At 28.7% G+C, this 20,828-nt stretch overlaps 1 protein-coding gene across 1 annotated transcript in view; it reads right to left on the reverse strand.

The window, feature by feature from the left end:
- Positions 1-4,671, reverse strand: part of LOC122513133 — a 29,563-nt gene extending 24,892 nt beyond the window's left edge. Inside the window, exon 1 of the mRNA XM_043629406.1 lies at positions 4,568-4,671. The gene's annotated coding sequence lies outside the window, so the exon portion shown is untranslated. The remainder of the gene's footprint in view (positions 1-4,567) is intronic.
- Between the last annotated feature and the right edge of the window lie 16,157 nt (positions 4,672-20,828).

The following is a 20,828-nucleotide window of genomic DNA, read 5'->3' on the forward strand; positions in this document are numbered from 1 at the left end:
GTCGTTTTCTTCAACCCATTTATATAATCTCGTAGCGAGAATTTGCGTAAAAACTTTAGCAGAGTTGTTTACGAGTGCAATTGGACGGTAATTCTCCGGGTTCGATTTTTCACCTTTTTTAAAGATCATTTTTGCTAATATATTTGCCCATGAATTTGGTACTTCTTCCCTTTCCATGATTTTATTAAACAAAGTTAGAAAATAATTTATCCATATATCTGGAAGATTCTTTAAAAATTCATATGAAATCCCATCAGAGCCCGGAGACTTACCCTCCTTGCATCTTCCCAAACTCTTTTTTATTTCCAAATAAGTAACTTCTTCGTCTAAAAGTGGGTTGGTCAATGGGATGACAATTGAAGGAATATTCGAGTTCGATGGGAATATTGATTGAAAATAGCAAAACCATTCTTTTAAATCAATTTGATCCTCTATAGTCAAGCGGGTTCTGAATTTGTTTATAATTTTCCAGAAATTAGCGGAGTTTCTCACCGAAGATAATTGGCTTAACAACGAATTTTTATATTCTTCCTTTTTTGATTTTTGAAGACTTTTATACATTTTTTTCTTATCGTTATAATCCTGGACCATTTCTATTATAGCAAAGTTATTATTCTTACATTTTTTTAATGACTCTTTCATACTATTTTTAAAGTAAACACATTCGCTGTCAAACCAAGGTTTTGATTTGGATTTTATCGCGCAATCCTTTACCCGCATACCCAAACTAATCGCGTTATCACAAATATTTTTAACCAAAGCGTTCGACAATTCGTTAATATTCTCTTTTTTTCCTATATCTATCAGTGTTTCACTCATAAGAGATGTATACTCCTCCTTTAATTCACTTTTCCATTTTAAACGAATCACGTCCTTAACAAATAAAATTTTATCATTTGCTTTTAACATTTTTATTGATATCGGGAAATGATCCGAGTTCGTAAAAATATAATCAACCGAAAAATCTTCCACCCCTTCTAGACCTATAATATTAGTCCAAGCGAGATCTATTGTAGATTTACCCAAAGTGCTTACATGTGTGTATCGTGAAGGAATATCTCCCTTAGTTCTACCATTCAAAACAAGATAGGCATTTCTTTCCATAAAAGTTACCAGTTTTTTACCCCTTACATCTAATTTCTTATCTAAGTTAAATCTTTCGCTGTTGAGATAACAATTTTCATCAATTATTTCGTTTGTCAATTGATTTAAATCAGCAATGCGAGAATTAAAATCGCCACCAATATAAAAAGGTAAATTAGGATATTTATTACTTATCTGATCAATTAAATCTTCAAAATTTGACAAAAAAACATCAAGGTCCTTGGTAGGAGAAATGTAAACAGTACTTACTATGAATTCAAATTTAGAATATCGATTTACGAATTTCACAATCATACAGTCCTCGGTGATTCCTATAATTTCCTTGTTGTATTTATTTTGATTGAAGGCCACGATGATTCCTCCCTTCGCTCTTCCCCTTGTCGCCGTCTTCGTCGCTGGAGAGTACAGAACATCAAAACCGTTAAAGTGTCTCTTGAAGGTGACAGAAGGGTCGTTCACAGCCCATGTCTCATTGAGACAGATAATATCATTAATACTAACAATAGGTATCAAATCAGTTAAATTTATAAGGCCCCTGACGTTCCAAAATGTAATTTTTGAACAACTTTTGTGTGAAAATTGCTATGTAGTTTGAATAGGTTGCTTAATAGACTCATCTTTTGGACGGAAAAAATCTTTTGACAAAAATAATATTCTATAACTAAGATGTAAGTATAAAAATGTTTTCAAAAAATTTTAAAAATCACAAATTTTCAAATTTTACATTTTTTGATGAATTGCTTTTAAACTCTGTATAATTGAGTGATACATGTTATTTAGTCATATTTTAGCATAATTTTGCACAAAAAAATGTTGAATTTTAAGAAATTCGGTTTTTCGAATTTTTGATAAATTTCAATAATTTTAAATTTTTTACCCAGGGGTGGAGACTATTAAATAAGTAAAGTATTTTTGAAGTGCCCAAATATTTTTGAAATATTTTTGAAGCTAAATGCTATAAAACAGATGAAAAAATGTTGAATTTTAAGAAAATCGGTTTTTCGAATTTTTGATAATTTTTAATAATTTCAAATTTTTGACCAAAGAGTGGAGACTATTAAATAGGTAAAGTATTTTTGAAGAGCACAAAAATAATGAAGCTAAATGCCATAAAAAAAAGAAAAAATGTTGAATTTTAAGAAATTTGGTTTTTCGAATTTTGCTAATTTTCCATAATTTTAGATTTTTTACCAAAGGGTGGAGACTATTAAATCAGTAAAGTGTTTTTGAAGTGCCCAAAAATAATGAAGCTAAATGCCATAAAAAAAAAGAAAAAATGTTAAATTTTAAAAAATTCGGTTTTTCGAATTTTTGATAAATTTCAATAATTTCAAATTTTTGACCAAAGGGTGGAGACTATTAAATCAGTAAAGTGTTTTTGAAGTGCCCAAAAATAATGAAGCTAAATGCCATAAAAAAAAAGAAAAAATGTTAAATTTTAAAAAATTCGGTTTTTCGAATTTTTGATAAATTTCAATAATTTCAAATTTTTGACCAAAGAGTGGAGACTATTAAATAAGTAAAGTATTTTTGAAGAGCACAAAAATAATGAAGCTAAATGCCATAAAAAAGAAGGAAAAATGTTGAATTTTAAGAAATTCAGTTTTTTGAATTTTTGCTAATTTTTGATTTTTTGCTAAAGGGTGGAGACTATTCAAATAGTAATATTATACTACCGAAGTAGCGAATGGTAACTTATTATTAATTTTCCGGTGAAATTAAATTTCCGGCTATTTTCTGATTTTCCAGGTTGGTAGAAACATTGTTATAAATGTATTGGCAGAAACTAAAACCCGTCGAAGACGGGTACGACAGCTAGTTAATTAATAAAAATCAGTAAAAAATTACTAAAAAATGAAATATTTTTTAAGCAAGTAAACTTTTCTGAATCATGAGATTATCATCGTAAAGCTTACCTAATTCCGCATCCAACAAGTATAATTACACCTATTTTTACAAATAATTGTTAAATAAATAAATAATTGAAAATTTATTTATTAATTTTTTGAAATTGTTTATAAAAAATAGTTAAAAATAAACTTGTTGGGTGCGGAAGTTGGTAAGCTTTACGTTTGCAAGCGCAAAATTGAGAAAAGTTTAATTCTTTGAAAAATAATAATTTTTTAAAATAATTTTTATTAATTAATTAATAAATAATACGAAAAGAAAAATGTCATTTTTTCCTAATCGGGTATTAAAAGTACACATATTAAGCTTTGCTTGAAATAAGAATAAAAATAAAAAATGTCATTTTTCCAAAAATGAATAAATAAATAATCAATTATTTATTTATTTAACAATTATTTATAAAAAACAGTTTAGTTTGTGCTTGTTGGATGCGGAATTAGGTAAGCTTTACGATGATAATCTCATAATTCAGAAAAGTTTACTTGCTTAAAAAATATTTCATTTTTTAGTAATTTTTTACTGATTTTTATTAATTAATTAATTAATAATTTGAAAACAAAAAAAACGTCATTTTTTCAGAATCAGTTATGGAAAGTACACATATTAAGCTTTATTTTAAAGAAAAAAAAGAGAAAAAATGCCGTTTTTTAAAAAAAAGTGAAAAATATTTTTAATTTTGAAAAAAATTAGTTAAATTGTTAATTAAAAAAAAAATTTTTACACCATTCGAAAGAGGAGGAAAAAACCTTTCGAAAACATATAGGTCAAAATTTTGTCCACTCTACTGTATTTTAGCTATATTAGCTAAAAGAATCCACTGTCCACACGTTACCAAAAACTTTAACCCCCTCTCACCCCTACAATTTTTAATAAAATATCTTAATATTTTATGGGTAAAGTTCTCTCCCATAGTATTAAAGTTTGTGCAAAAATCAGCCCGATTTGAAGACTTTCGATTTTAAGTTAGGACAATTGAGGAATTTTGCCCCGTTTATATTTGTCTGTCATGATGCAAAATGTTCCGTCACTCTTCCGTAACAAGTATTTATTACAAATTACTTTCGTAGAATATTTGGACATTTTTGTGTTACAAGATGGTTATGTAACATTTATCTGACACTGTTACCTGTATGTTACCTAACTGTTAAGTTAACAGTGTAATTATTAAATGTCACTAAAGTTTTCAATGTTCAAAAGAACAACATTTCTTTCTATTTAAATATTTTAAAAAAATTTTATTATAAAATGGAAAAAATAATGTAAATTTAATATTTATTTAGTTACCAATTAATTTTTTAATATGTACAAGAAATAATTTTTATAGTAAAATACAAATTAAGAGAAGTAACAAAAATATCGACTTTAGAAACATAAATAATTAGGTACTAATTATTATTTCAGTAAAGTTATTAGTTAGTAATAATACGTTACGTAACAGTAACAGAACATTATAACTATATTACAAAAGAGACAAAACTGGGAATTCATTACTGAACAAAAAGTTTGGTAAAAAGTTTTTTCAGCATGTGTTGAATAAATGGAAATTGTTACTCACTAGTTAGAAGGCCTTTATTTGACACTGGTCAAAATACTAAATGTGGTTCTAGATTCTCTAACAATTAAAATACCCTCGAGACTCTCTCACTTTGCACTTTGTGCGGTTTAAATACATACTGATATTTCAGTACTATTACAAAAGTGTGTCATGTGCCTTTTATTTCTGCGGATAACTAAATTTCAGCCTGCCTTTCCATTCCATTTAACGATGAATATCTTCAATATTTTTTTTCACATCCATTCTCCCGCAGTAGATAGAAAACAGCAGTTAAAATAAAAAAGGGACATTTAAAAGTTTTGATAGGTCAGGATAATATGAAAAATAAAGGCATGGTTTACAATTCCTTGCTTATCCCTATACTAGAATATGGAAACTATAATTTATTCTTTTAAACGTTATTTTTATAAAATACTGGTTACTTTTTATTTCTGCTGCTTTGAAAAAATTTTGATGTGTTATCATTAGTGTAAATGTAGTATAAAAAAAATTTTACTATGTATTTGAAAAATTACACTGAGAAAAAAGATTTGGTAATAAACGGGACAATTTTCAATTTATATTGTTTAAAATTTTAAAGTATATAAAAGAATGTCTTTAACGAATTACGAGGTTGCCTACAAATCTGATATCTGGTTTTCGAAATTTAAAATGGCGAATTCAATATGTAAATCAATCTTTTTAAAACTTCACCAAATTCGTAATAAACGACCCCAAAAATCACTGAATACAATAAATTAAAAGAAAGTCCAACAAATTGGTTACCTCATTTTGAATTTCTAAAATTTAACATCAGATTCCTTATTAAAAGGTGAAATTTATAAAAAAGTGAAATTTTTCGAGTTAAAAATCAACTCCAAAAGGGAGTTAATTATTAAATTGACTCCCTTTTGGAGTTGATTCTTATTTTTACTGTGTAAATTTTAACTCCATTCATCCAACTCCCAAATAAGTGCGACTTTTATAGAATCCCCTGGGGAGTTAAAATTTAACTCCCTTTTTTTACAGTGTAGTAAAAAAACTTTGATGATTCAATTTTTTTTACTGCATGCAAAACAGAAAATATTTACTTTTCCATTTTTTTGACCTTAGATTCGTGATCAGCGACCCCAAAAATCCCTGAGTAAAAAGTTTTAATCAAATACATTCGATTTTTAAAATGTCGTTCGCCATATTTGATCCGCTATTTTGAATTTTTGAAATTTGAGTTTTTATCAAAAAATGTTGTACAGAAAAGTTGTTTGTATTTTCCTAAATTCGTAATCTAAAATAATAATATAAAGTTAAAAATTTGAAAATTTGAAAAATGGAGTTTTTAAAATTTTGAAACTACTGTAGTTTTTGTATTTTTCAACGAAAATGTCTGGTTAACAAACTTAGCCTTCATTTTTACAACAACTTTAAGTGTGTTAAGTTTAAAAACGATCCGATAAGTTTTACAAAAGTTATCATGGGAACAACATTTTGTATCTACAGATAGACAAACGAACAGACAGACCATCGCCGGACCATGTTTTTCGGGTTTTTCGGTCAATTTTCGACCAAAACTAATACCTTCTCATGTGATGAGAATATTATAAAAGCGTAAACTGAATATTCATGTATTGGAAAAAATGCTTCCGACGCCATTTTGGATCCAATATCTTGGAATTTTTAAAAGTTAGGTTTTTTATTTTTAAGCTTGGATATTACGGATGCGATATTTCAAGTTGAAATATATTTCCGGTTACTGAAAATATGAAACAAAAATTATTTTCTAAACAAAATTGTCAAAAATTCACATAATTTCCAAAAAAGTGTGCATAACTTTTTGAAATTTCTTTTTTAAAAATTTGTTACCAAATTTAGAAAACGAGCGATAAAATATTCGTAGAAAAAGGATGTTCAAGAAATTGGCAACGCAATTTCATTTTTTCTCAAATATGAAAATTTGTGCTAAATTGTGCTGCAAAAAGTTTCTTAAAAATATTATATTTTAAACAAGTTTTTCATAAACACCATTTTTATTGAACTTAAAAACAAAACTTCTGCTGAACCTAGATAACAATACCAAATATTGTGCTAACAAAAAAGTATAAATATTTGTCGGAATTAGAAAAAAATGTTCTTTTTATACTTCAATTTATTAGATCAGTTTTTCAAAAATCAAATTTTTTAAGAAGTAAAAGTTTTGCTCAATTTTGTATGGCGAGCACAATAAAAAAGTCTAATAAAACTTTTTCTACTTTCTGTCTTGAATATTTTTATACCACTAATAATTTAAAAAAGCGTATATGCGCTAATTAATCAGTGAATTGTCTTTAATTCACAGCGTACATACGCTAATTAGAATATGTAGTATACTTATCGCTTTTTTAGATTTAAGAAGTATATAGGTAATAGTATTAAATTAATTAATATACATTTAAATAATAGAAAATTAAAAAAAAATTAAAAAATACATATATCACTAATCGAATTTGTCAGGTTTTTCAATTTTCAAAATGGATTATGCTTTCAATATTAGTCATTAAATTACTTCCTTAGGAGTTAAGTATATCTTCTTCTCGGTTTTTTCTGCTTTTACTTTAACATAAAGAAGTTAGCTATAACTGTGAAAATATTGTCAGAGGAAACTGTTTCGTGCGACAATATTTTCGCCGTTGATATATTTGGACTAGACTGTTATTCCTTCTTGTGTTAGAAGTGATTGAACTTAAACTGTGAATTTCTGGAAAGTCTGTTAAACTTGTAGTTGCCCAATGTCCAATGGGTTCGATCGACTTCAGTATTTGTCGAACGTGCCCGAGGGAAAATTCTCTCTCAACTTCTTCACTCCACTTCTCTCTCTCTCTCTCTCTCTCTCCAACTTTCTTTTCCCTTTGCTCAACTTGAAGAGTTGTAAACCGCCAATAATAGTCAGAGTAGAGGGACAATTACCGAGGAAGAACTAAGAAGTGAGAGAAAACGCGAATCGAGTTTGAAAAACAAATTATTGAAATTTTCTCAACTTTTCAGATAATTTTACAATTCATTTGATTTCATTTGACAGTTAGTTGGATTAGATTTAAGTCTCACTTTAATATAAGTTTTATCTTCAGAATTACAGATTAAAACTTTGATGATTAGTTTCCATCACAATGGTATTTTAAATGAAAAATTTCAGTTGTCTGAAAATTCATCAGTGGTTTCTCATTTCTTTTTTTTTCTTCTGCTTCTCCTTCTACTTTAATTTTTTCTTCCGGTTCATCTTCTATTTCTGATTCGGTTTTTGTTTCTCCTTCTTCTTATGCTTTTGTTTCTGCTTATTCTTTGGTTTTTAATATAATTCTAGTTTTTCTTCTGATTTTCTTTTTTCTTCTGCTATTCTTTCTATTATTTTATTTGGAATTTTTTTCTTCTGGTTTTATTTCTGTTATTTTATAACTTTAAATTTTATTTTTACTTGTGCTTAACCTTCTTCTTTCTGTAACTCATTTTGCTCTGGTTTTTCTTCCCTTTTTTGTTTCAATTCATTTTTTGCTCATATTGATCTTCAATCTGACTTAGATTCTCTGCAGGATTGGGGTTCTCAAAATAATTTTTTCTAATTATAAATAAATGTTCAGTAATTTCTTTCTTTAAAAAAAAATTGTTATAAACTACACTTATGTTATTGACAACATTGTATTAAATCGATCAACACAGATTCGAGATGTGGGGGTCATTTTAAGTTCAGACTTGACATTCACGGAGCACATATCTTTTACTGTGAGTAAAGCTCTTCGCTCTTTAGGCTTTATCATAAGAAATGCTGCTGATTTTAAAAGTTTGGCTTCTCTTAAAGTTCTATATTTTTCATATGTAAAGTCAATTCTCAAATTTGCTTCCATTATTCCTTTAATTCATTTTCACATAATTATGATGACTCACGTTCTACACTGTAAAAAATTTAGGGAGTTAACGGACTCGGGAGTTGGGAGTGAAATTTTTCGAGTTAAAAATCAACTCCAAAAGAGAGTTAATTTCTAACTCCTTTCATTCAACACCCGCGCGAGTTATTTTTTCCATTGGGAGTTAGCATTTGGGTGTTAAATTTTATCTCTCTTTATTTAACTCCCCTGGCATTAACTCTCCAATGGGTGCGACTTTTATAGAATCCCCTGGGGAGTTAAAATTTAACTCCCTTTTTTTACGGTGCAATTTAAAAATTCCAAAAATTAAAGCCAGATTTAAATATAATGACTTGCTTTTCTTGTTCAAAATTCTCAATGGTCACATGAATTGTCCTACATTATTGTCATTAATAAAACTCTGTGCTCCAACTCGCTTCTCCAGACACTCCTCCACATTTTATGTTGAGTTTCATAGAACAAATTATGGGAATAACTCTAGCATAAATGGAAAACGCTGCCCAGTTGTATATTTTTTAAAAAAAAATAAATATGAATAACTTTTTATAAATATGGTAAAAGTGACTAAATCTTGGGTCAATCAATGTATTTTTAAATACCCTACAAGATAGTTAAAATAGTTTAATAGTTAAACAAAAATTTTCAAACAAAAAAGTTGAGAAAATGTCATTTTCCACAATTTTTGGTTTTTAAAATACCAATATTTTTGACATTTATTATCGAATTAGGTTCAAAAATAGGTCAATCGAAGCGTTTTTTAATGCTCTACAAATTGGTAACGATATTTTTAAAGTTACACTTTAAATTATCGACGGGAATTATCGGTACGGCTGCACGCGCACTCGCTAACCGATTAGGATTTTTAAAATCTTTTGGTCTTAAATTAAAGATGAGACTTGAATGATCACACTTTTATAGGTTTTAAATTTTTTCTACAATTTTTAAAAAATGTGCAGAGGTTGAAAAAATTTCCAATAAAATTTTATTTTTTAAATTTTTTTGGCAAATTTGTCGATTGCTGCAATCTTTGTATAAATTATTAAAATTTTCAGTTATGTATCATTAATCGTAGAATTTAATAATCTTTCGAATGGTATATTTGTTAATTTTCTGACATTTGTATTTACAAAAAAATCATGATTTAAAGATTGGTATGTTTTTGGGCCGTGCGCGTGCAGTCGTACCGATAATTCCCGACGGTAATGTACTTCTACATTTTTCAACAAAATTTTCAAAATAGTCTTATTTTCCAAAATTTTTGATTTTTAAAAGTTTTATATCTCCGGTTAATATGAACGAAAAATGTTTAATTAAAGCTCTAAAGATGCTCCAAAAAAACTCTGCAAAATTATTGAAAAACATTTATAGGTGTCCTTAAAGTTTTTTTAAAGTTATGGGCATCGCCTTTTGAGTTTAACGTGTAGGACCTCCCGATACCGGTATACCCACACGGTCCCCCATGGGACACGGGGCCGAGATACGCTCGGCCAACGTCGACGGAAAGTTGCATTTACAACCTCCCGTCTACCCACCCCACAAGCAACCAACGAGGATTACTCATAGGGCCCCTGGGTGGGGGGCGGGATCTCTCTAATCCCTGGTTACTCTGCAGGTAACCGCCCGAGTTGAGGACCTGCAACTCACTCAGGCAGGCGTTGAACACGCCTCTAACTCAGCATATTGAGCTTTCAACCACTGTCAAGAGGGGACGGAAAAACGCTTTCAAAGCATTAAATTCCTTTACCACCTCTGATAAAGATAGGCAATGCCTGAAATGCAAGAAGACCGGTGCCCAATGAAAGGGAGAAGCAGTTAGTTGCAGTCGTATTGACCCCGCCAATACCCCATTGCTGGAGATTGACGAGGGCAAGCCTCGTGCACTACCAGCGGGGACCACGCGGAGGTTCTGCTTCCAGACCGAAGTCTCACCAGACCCGTACGAGACGGGCGTAATGCGTTTGATAGTCACTTAGTCGTCTCTTACGACACGCAGTTGTGACCGCGGATTGCCTATTCTCTTGCCGGGTTAAACACGGCCCTATTGTCGGCGTGTCCCATTCGAATCGACGACACCAACAATGGGCGAAGGTTGTCGGTCTATATTAGACTTGCCGGGCCGACACGGCACTGCCCATCATCATCAGTATGCCAACACTCTACAAGATAGCCAAGGCGAACCGAGGACTAACTGCAAGTGTTGGCGACCCTCCGAGCCCGTTTTAGTCGCCTCATACGACATGCATCGGATCACAGGGGGCCTATTCTGCGCCCGGGTCCCCCACGGGAATAAAGTTATGGGCAAAAAACGTTTTTTTGCAAAATTAAAATTCAAAAAAAAAATTAGTTGAACTTTATTAATCTATCACAAAGTACTCTCATTTTATGTCCGCAGGTGAGATCTACAATTTAAAAAAAATTTAACCCAAAAGCTCTTCATGATTTCGAGATATTTATGAAAATGTGATGTTTACACACACACACATACGGAATGACATTTTTTAAAAATGTCATTTTTAAACTCCTGAGGTCAAATAACATAAGGATATGTCAAAAAATCGAACTCGGAAAATGTTGGTATTACAATACTTTCTCTATGAGGAAGTAATGTGTAGAGAAGGTAACCTCTATACAGCGACTGCTGAATTTTTTTGATACTAATTTCAATAGGTGCGCAAAATAATACTAACATGTTAAATATCCATTAGGTTGTATTATGTAAATGTTAAAATGCGACAAATTCTTGTCAATATCTTTATACTTTGTAAAGGGTTTATCCCCCGTTTATATATCTAAATAAATAAATTTTAATTCTTCTTTTTTTGGTTTTTTTATGCATTTGATTTTTCTTCTGCTTCTTTTGCCCTTTTTGGTTTTGTTTCTATTACTAGTGCTAGTTTTTCTTCTAATTCTTTGTCGCTTTCTCTTATTTTTTCTTTTGTTTTTTACATACTTTTGCTTCTATTATAGTTTCTGCTTAGAAAGCTCTTTTTGTTTTTGCTACTATAATTAATTTTTATTCTAGATTTTCTTCTGCTTGGTTTTCTTTTTTTAACTTTGTTTCTGTTATTCGTTTGGTTTTTTTACTCCTAATATTACTCTTGTTTTTACATATCTACTGGTACTGCATCTGTTTCTCCTTCTCTTTCGTTTTCTCTTTTTGCTTATGCTTCTGTTACTAGTTTTGATTTTTATTCTATTCTTTTTACTTTTGTTTCTATTTCTTCTTTTGCTTCTGTTTCAGCTTCTTCTGATTTTGTTTCTGTTACTTTTTATTCTCTTTTATATAAAGCTTCTGTTTCTGCTTTTATTTTTTCTTCTGCTATTTTGGTATTGTTTCTATTACTGATTTAGCCCAGTTTGCTCATTTTACTACTTCTTATACTCTTATTGCTTTTGTTGTTGTTACTGATTTTGTTTCTTTTTCCTGTTTTATGCTCTTCTTGTTCTTGATTCCATTTCTTCTACTCTTTAAGCTTCAGCTTTCATTTTTACTTCTTCTGTTTTTGCTTCAGCTTGTATTTTTTCTTGACTCTTCACCCTGTTTTATTTGCAACATAATCAATATTGTCACAAAATTGACTCAACATTAATTTTGAATATTTCAAACTTTTTTATGTTTCTGGTAGAAAACTCCATAAAGATCACTTCCAATCACGTTCGCTATAGTTTTTCTAAAATATACGCGTGAAAATACATGTGTGTACCAATTTTTAATTCTCCAGTTGAAAAACTAGGGGTAGGGAAGACTGGGGTAAACCCGCTTACTTTTTTTCAGATCGGTAAAAATCTAGGAAATTATTCTCTAAATCCAAGTTAATTTATATCATTTGAAAGCTTATGATTTCTACTAAAAAAATAAAAAAGAGTTTTTGATTTATCTTTTTTAGTTTTACTTAGAAAAACTTTTTAATACACATGTACCAAATTTCGAAATTACAATTTTCCAGGGTAAACCCGCTCACTTTATCTTTTAAAGACGGAACAGTTTTATTTTTTAAATATTAAAATTCGTCTTATTCCCGTCTTAAGTGTGATTTATTATTGATAAACTGTGAGTTCCATAAACAATTCTATAAACAACAAATTGGTTTAATAAATAATGAATATAGGTTTCATGAATTACAAATATGGATTTAAATAATGTTATATTTTATTAAGAGAAAATGAAATGTAGTTACAATTTTGGTTTTAACAAGTCATAAATAGTGTTATTGTAAAAATATAATACGTGAAATTATTTTACTCTAAATTTTAAATTAAAAACTAAGTGGGCGGGTTTACCCCGACTTCACGTGAGCGACTTTACCCCGAGTGTATTCCTCACATTTCAGAATAAATTTAATTAAATCTTTTTGAAATAAGATAAAACTATACATATACTTCGAAGAAGGACATCCAATAGCAACAAAAAAAATTTGCCAAATAAATTAAGACTCAAAAATAATGATTGAAAAACTTAAAAATCCAAAAAACGTTTTTTTTCTGATACCTCTAAAAACATTTGATTGCCTCTGATTCTATGTTGAATTCATGAAACTAAACGAAAGTTCAAGAAGATGTAAATTGGTGTTGACCAGAATAAAATAAGTTAGTTTTTTGGTGTAATAAATGTGTTTTTTCTCTTGCTGCTCACAATTATGTTTTGACAATTTAAAGGGAACATGTCGAAAAACAACTAATATATTTCTTATGCTGTTTCTGAAATCATATTTAAACTAAATGTAAAAATGTGCAATTCGACGTGCAATATTATGACGTGCAACTTAAATTTTAATTTAGTTGCTAATATTGACTATTTAGTCAAAAAATATGACTGTTGAAACAGATTTTATTGATTGTAAAAAATTCATACTGAGGAGGTCTTTCTTTGAAGGACGAAAGCTTTGTTATTGACATAGACGTTGTTCTCATGTCATTTTTTAAAAAAACAAATATATAATTTTAGACCAGCAAGAGAAAAAACACATTTATTACACAAAAAAACTAAACGAAAGTTCGTTAATATAAGTTGAATGTTAAGTACTATTCACAGTATCAATATCTCCATCTTAAGTTGAGTTCATCGCGTTAAATCGCTGGTGAGCGGGTTTACCCTGTGCGCGGGTTTACCCCAGTCTCCCCTACATATGGGCAATTCCACGTGAGATTTTAGTCGATCTCTTAAAATCAGCCTAAAATATTTTTTTTCTATTCTGTATCGAAAAAAAAACAGATACGTATTTTTTTTATTTTTGTTTAATTGTTAAATTGTATATTCAGTAACTTATAAGTCCGAAAATATTGAGTTTAGGAAAAAGTTGTCAAATAATGAAAGTTTAATTTTTTTTCTACTTTTAAGAAATGTAAACAAAAAATCTTTTTTTAATTTTTTTATTTAAAAAAATTTTTTTTTATAAACTAATTAATTTTTTTTAACTTTGGGCAGGATTTTTTTTTATTTTTTTTAAATTTATTTATACCTAATAATATAGAGAAGATTTTCCAAAAAGTCCCGAAATGGGCCTGATGTGCTAAATGAGTTTTAAAACATTTTCAAAAATCACTTGCAAGCATCACAGTGGAATTTTATTACAATTAACTTTTTAAAACTGTCCACAGCATATAATTTTTAATCTATTTGAGTGTTTTTTGTTTTAAATTAAAGGGTCTACACTGTAGACAGTTTTAAAATGTTAATTGTAAAAAAATCCCACTGTGATGCTTGCAAGTGATTTTTGAAAATGTTTTAAAACTCATTTAACAAATCAGGCCCATTTCGGGACTATTTGGAAAATCTTTTCTATACTATAAGGTATAAATAAATTTAAAAATTTTTTTTTTAAATCCGGCCCAAAGTTAAAAAAAATTAATTTGTTTATAAAAAAAAATTTTTCTTTTAATAAAAAATTTTTTAAAAATTTTTTGTTTACATTTCTTAAAAGTCGAGAGAAAACTAAAACTTTCATTTTTTGACAACTTTTTCCTAAACTCAATATTTTTGGACTTATAAGCTACTGAATATAGGTCTACAATTAAATGTCCAAAATTTCGAAAATTCATAACTCGAAAATTTGGACAATTAAAAAACAAAAATAAAAAAAATAAGTATCTGTTTTTTTCGATACAGAATAGAAAAAAATATATTTTTGGACGATTTTAAGAGGTCGACTAAAATCTCACGTGGAATTTCCCATATACATATACCAGGTAGGGGGGAGGGTACAAGATCATTTTTCGTTTTAATAGAGTACGAAACCCTAAAAATTTAGAATATTTAAAGTTGTTCTTCCGTTTGCCTGACTTTTTTGCCTGTCGCTTTTCATACTCGGGCACATTGTGTGTGTATATTATATATCTATATGCATAAAAAATCGATTTTGTGCTTTCGCATGTACACTTTGTCATGCTTTCGCGTTGGAGATTTAATGTAAGCGACTTGGGCTTGTGACGTTTTATGCTTTTTGTAACATTTATCCTCTGAACTGCTTTTCTGGGACGAGATAAATGCAGTGTGGTGGACGCGTTTCTCAGTTAACGAAGAAATTGAAGACTATAGTAGTACTGAGCGTTCAGTAAATAAACTGTGCAATGTAATCATTTCAAATGGCTTTACCATGCCTTTACAGTATTTTCTATTTTTCTTTCACTCATTGCGCACTCTTTGTATATAGATATAAATATTTATGTAATGGCCAGTAATTATTTTGTTCGAAAGTGTCTTCGATTTTTTTTTCATCACATTATTTATCGAAAAGTATGTATGTTTCTATTTATTTCATTTCTCTTTTGGTTGCTCTTTTTCAGATTTATTTTTGAACATTAATATTTCTAATAATATTAATCTAATTATATTGATATTATTAGTATTATCGTGAATACTTTTACATATTATATTACTGTTAATATTATGATTGAAACCATAGTAGTATTAATTTGTGAATATAATTATTGGTATTAACTTGAATATTATTATCAGTATTGCTTTTGATATTATTATTATTATTATTATTATTATTATTATTATTATTATTATTATTATTATTATTATTATTATTATTATTATTATTATTATTATTATTATTATTATTATTATTATTATTATTATTATTATCATCATTATAATATTGCATTTATTTTTAATAATGTAATTTAATACTTTTTTTATGAAAATACTTTTCCCCGTAGTGGAGAGTTTGAATACTAGCTGCATAACTATATCAAGTGTACCTCATTGTCATATTTATCAAATGTTTTCCGCAAATTAATTTTCGAGTTTGATTCCCGTGATTATAAGTTTTTGTCCGCGTCAGAGAACGTAATTGTGACGAGTCCGATGCTTCTTCGTTTCTATACATATATATGAGTTGTTGAACAATGTGTACAGCGCGTTTTCCAAGCCACTTATCGCTTCCGAAACTTCTTCTTCCTAACAGTACTTGCGAATAATCTTTCTCCTCTCTTCTCTCTATGAAACTTTTCCCTTACCAATTTCATCCTTTTTCACTATCTCTTTGTAACTTGGGCATTATCTGAAATCCGCTCTATCCTCGTTTTCTCCTATCAGAAACTTGGGAACAATGGTAACCCGTAAAGGTGACAGACATACGTTCGCCCACGTTGTCCTCTCTCTCTTCCTCTCTGTATTTCTATGTAATAAATATCTATCGGGTGTCATTGCGAGTTTCATGTTCAACATTTTTCTTGAAGAGTAAAGTCGGAATGAAATATATGTCCAACGTTACTCAATAGTTTCTCATCATCCGCATGGTCACCGGATAACAAAAAGTACTTATGATGATATGTACTATAATATAGAAATCTAACTTTTCAAATCAAACAATGGAAATAACGTATAGAGGTATCATATTAAAAAACAACTTTTTAATGTGCTGATGCAAATTTAAATTTTAAGTAAAAATATTCTCTTTGTGCGACTATGTCATTTCTCCTTTAACGTAAACTTGATAATTGGAATACTGTAAAACAATAAGTAGTTTAGTGTAAATGTAACGTACTTGTATGTGCATTAAATTTCCTACAAGTTCTAAGGCAATTAAGTGTTGTTCAAAATTGGGGAGAAATTCTCTACTTTGAAGCACATTACAATCATTTGCTCGACAATCCTCCGAAAAGCTTAAAAGTAATTGAGTGTAAGAAGTAAGAAAGTTATATTGATAACTAAGTTCGCATTAATTATTATCGTTTCATTTATTTCATCTCTTGTGACAAAGAAGAAATGAATATCCACTCTCTAGATCTAAATTAGTGAATTGTGAGCCAGCAATATAACATGAAATCCGATAAATATTTTTCACTCAGAAGAAAATTTATTTGAAGCAACCAATTTATTTAAATCAATTAAATAAGTGCATTACTTCATATTTAACAAATGTTTCTTTAACTCATCTACATTTTTCTGTAGGATATTTTTATTATAATGAACCAAACACGTTATTGCAGTAAACTGAATTTTTTGTTTCTTTAACCCCTTGGCTGTCAACGAGATTTCCACTATTTGAGTCAAAAGTGTGTTGAAAAAATTTTTAATGGATTTTTATGAAACTTGGAACCCTAAGGTTTCTGGGGTCGCTGATTACGAATCTGAGATAAGTTTTTCGAAATTCAAAATGGCGGATCCAAGATGGCGGAATTTTTTTCAAAATTCGTCGAATTTGCTTGAAACTGCTCAATTGAATATTAATTGTTCGAATAAGTAAATAGAAAAAATATAGACATATAAGTTTAATTAAAATAGGCATTTTTTATAGTTAACCAATTTAAAAAAAACAGTAAAAGATTTAAAATTTATAGTTGAAATTATAAGCAAATCCAAATGATAATTTTAATAATTTAAAAATTTCATTACAAAAAGGAGTCTTATTTTAAGGTAGAACAGCAGCCTTGTTTTAAGATACAACATTCAATTTAAAGCTTTGACAACCATAACAAATTATAAAGTGTATTATTCCTATTTCAAAACAAACGTTCTTTTGTTTTTCAATATTGAAAAATAATTCTACGCAGCACTGAGAGCTGTAAAAAAATCATTCACTACTTCGAGCAAAACATTCATTACTATAATCACATCTTTGAATACTTTGTTGTTTACTAATGTGCGCCAAAATTCTGACAACTGTCAAGAAAAGTAGCAATTACTTTCTTCACAGTAGTGACTACTATGCGAATATCATTCAGAACTTCCAAAGTTAATTTTTTAATCCACACAGTAATCAGTGCTGTGAGAAAAAGTACTCAGTGCTTCTACATTTTCTCCGTCTGGTTACTCAGGGGTTTTAAGGGTCGCTGATTACGAATCTGAAATCAGTTTTTCAAAATTCAAAATATCTGATTGAATATGGCGGAAAATTTTTTAAAATTTATTGTATTTGTTTGAAACTGGTTAATCTGACATCAGTATAATAACACAGCCACACAAAATAAAAGTTCTGATCTGGGGGTCTCACTATGTAGACTTTATGTTTTTTGGGTCGCTGAATCCGAATCCGAGGTCCATTTAACCTCATCAGATCAGGATTTTGACATAACCTCAAAAATCCAATATGGCGGACACATTTTTGAAAAGTTCATTGGATTCGCTTGAAATTCGTTACTCGGGGGTTTTTGGGGTCGCTGATTACGAATTTGAAGTCTGATTTCAAAAATTCAAAATGGCGGATCCACTATGGCGGACACGTTTTTGAAAAATTCATCGGATTCGGTTGAAATTCGTTACTCTGGGGTTTTTGGGGTCGCTGATTACGAATTTGAAGTCAGATTTTAAAAATCCAAAATGGTAGATTTAACATGACGAAAATATTTATAAAAATTCATTGGATTCGTATCTACAAAATATAAGATATTTTAAAAATCGCAAGTAGTCGCAAAATGGGGAATGACATTCAGCAATGATCAAAATTTTTTAATACATCAAAAAATTGCAATTTTGGCCACAATTTAGGAAAAATACCCCATAGTGAAATGGCATGGTATTTTTTTCTAATCCTGTTAAAATTATGTCCTCCAATAATATTTTTTATAGATTTTTTTCATAAGTAATCATTTGTTTATGTTATACAAACAAATTAAGTTAACAAATGAACTGTCCATTTGTTTATAGGTGTATTCCAGGTCAGTTAAACACAAAAAATTTTATTAGGTTTTGGGATTCGGTTGAAATTAGGTAGATTATATCCTTTGGTGGTAATAAATATAATCCCCAAGCGATTTTAAAAAATTTCAAAAATTGGCGGACATATTGGATTTTTAATTTTTTTGTACTTTTTTTTGAAAAATATATATCTCTGCTTGTTCTTAACGGATTTTAGTTTATGACCTCTTAAATTGTTCGTATTGAAATATACTTTTATTTAAAAAATTAAAATTAAGAAAATTATTTAAATTTTTTGTTTAAAAAATTAATTTAATTTTTTGAAAAGCCATAGAAAAAATATGCTACCTTCAATTTTGATCATTTTTTTACCATTTGTAGCCATAAATGTGTTGAACTTGTCCTGAAATTTTCATCGTGGGACAGCCAGTAGTTTTTGAGAAAAAAAAAACGTAAATCTTCGCATAGCGCTGTAGCGCTCAGTTTTAATGCGCACGATTGTAAATGGAATTTTAATGACAGTACGAGTTTTTATTAAACCTAGAACTAAAATATGATTTTTTTATGGACTAACGAAAAACTGGGGTGGTTTGGTACCCCAGATTTGAAACAATTGTAAAAGGTAACCTTTTTTGTAATTTTTTTAATTTGTCAACAATGTGGCTAATTTAAAAAAATTAAACGGATTTTAAAAGGTAAATAGAGACAATTTTATTTTGATTAAGGCAACTTGAAAATTTAAATATTATTTACAATATATACAAATGTTAAATGATTTTAAAATAGAATCAAAATCATTTATTACAAAGGAGGTTTCTATTTTTTACGGGGGAGTTTCCGAGGTTTTACAGTTTTTCTTTATTTACCTTTTAAAATCCGTTTAATTTTTTCAAATTAGCCACATTGTTGACAAATTAAAAAAATTACAAAAAAGGAAAACTTTTACAATTGTTTCAAATCTGGGGTACCAAACCACCCCAGTTTTTCGATAGTCTATAAAAAAATCATATTTTAGTTCTACGGTTAATAAAAACTCGTACTTTCATTAAAATTCCATTTACAATCGTGCGGCATTAAAACTGAGCGCTACAGCGCTATGCGAGGATTTACGTTTTATTTTTTTCTCAAAAACTACTGGCTGTCCCACGATGAAAATTTCAGGACAAGTTCAACACATTTATGGCTACAAATGGTAAAAAAATGATCAAAATTGAAGGTAGCATATTTTTTCTATGGCTTTTCAAAAAATTAAATTAATTTTTTAAACAAAAAATTTCAATAATTTTTTTAATTTTAATTTTTTAAATAAAAGTATATTTCAATACGAACAATTTAAGGGGTCATAAACTAAAATCCGTTAAGAACAAGCAGAGATATATATTTTTCAAAAAAAAGTACAAAAAAATTAAAAATCCAATATGTCCGCCAATTTTTGAAATTTTTTAAAATCGCTTGGGGATTTTTTTTTTACCACCAGAGGATATAATCTACCCAATTTCAACCGAATCCTCAAACCTAATAAAATTTTTTGTGTTGAACTGACGTGGAATACACCCCCTTTGCGATCTAGTTAAATAATCGCTTGTACCTATGCCTAAAATGGTTCGAAAAAAGTCTCTTACAAAACGGTCTCAGAATTCGAATTTTATGTCATATTTTCAAAATTCAAAATGGCAGATCCAATATGGCGGATAGTTTCAAAATTTGTTTATCGGGGATGTTATTTTCAAAGAAATTTTTAAAATCATAATTTCCCTGAAACAAATTGTTAAATTAAATTTAATTAAATTTAATTTTAATAAATGAGCAGTTCTACGTGTATTTATTTAATCGCTAATATTTGTTGTTCAGGGACATTATTATGTATTCAAATTAATATGATTTTTAAAAAAATTTACATTTTTGTATAGTGAATTTTATAATTAGAAAACTTCGTTTTTTAATAGGTACTAAAATATGTTTACACGAAAAAGTTAAAAATATGTTTTCAAGAAAATAAAAAAACACTTTTTGAATACTTTTTTTAGTTCCTAGAAAACCCATTATTGTCCCAGTTTTAAATTTTACACAATGTATTGAAAAAATCTCATGTATCCAATCAAAATGACAATAAAAAATTAAAATTTAAATAATAGTTAAATTTTTAAAAATTTAATATTTTTGAATTATTTATTTCTTTTGTTTTATGTAAAACAATTGTTTATGGTAAATTTACCAGAATATCAAACCAATCTGAAAAAATTAAAATTTTTATTTGACCATTTTACGTGGAATTGCTCAAATGCATAAAATTCATTTGGTT

This window comes from Leptopilina heterotoma, unplaced genomic scaffold, assembly GCF_015476425.1.
Source record: "Leptopilina heterotoma isolate Lh14 unplaced genomic scaffold, ASM1547642v1 Lhet_134, whole genome shotgun sequence".
In the NCBI taxonomy this organism is placed as follows: domain Eukaryota; kingdom Metazoa; phylum Arthropoda; class Insecta; order Hymenoptera; family Figitidae; genus Leptopilina; species Leptopilina heterotoma.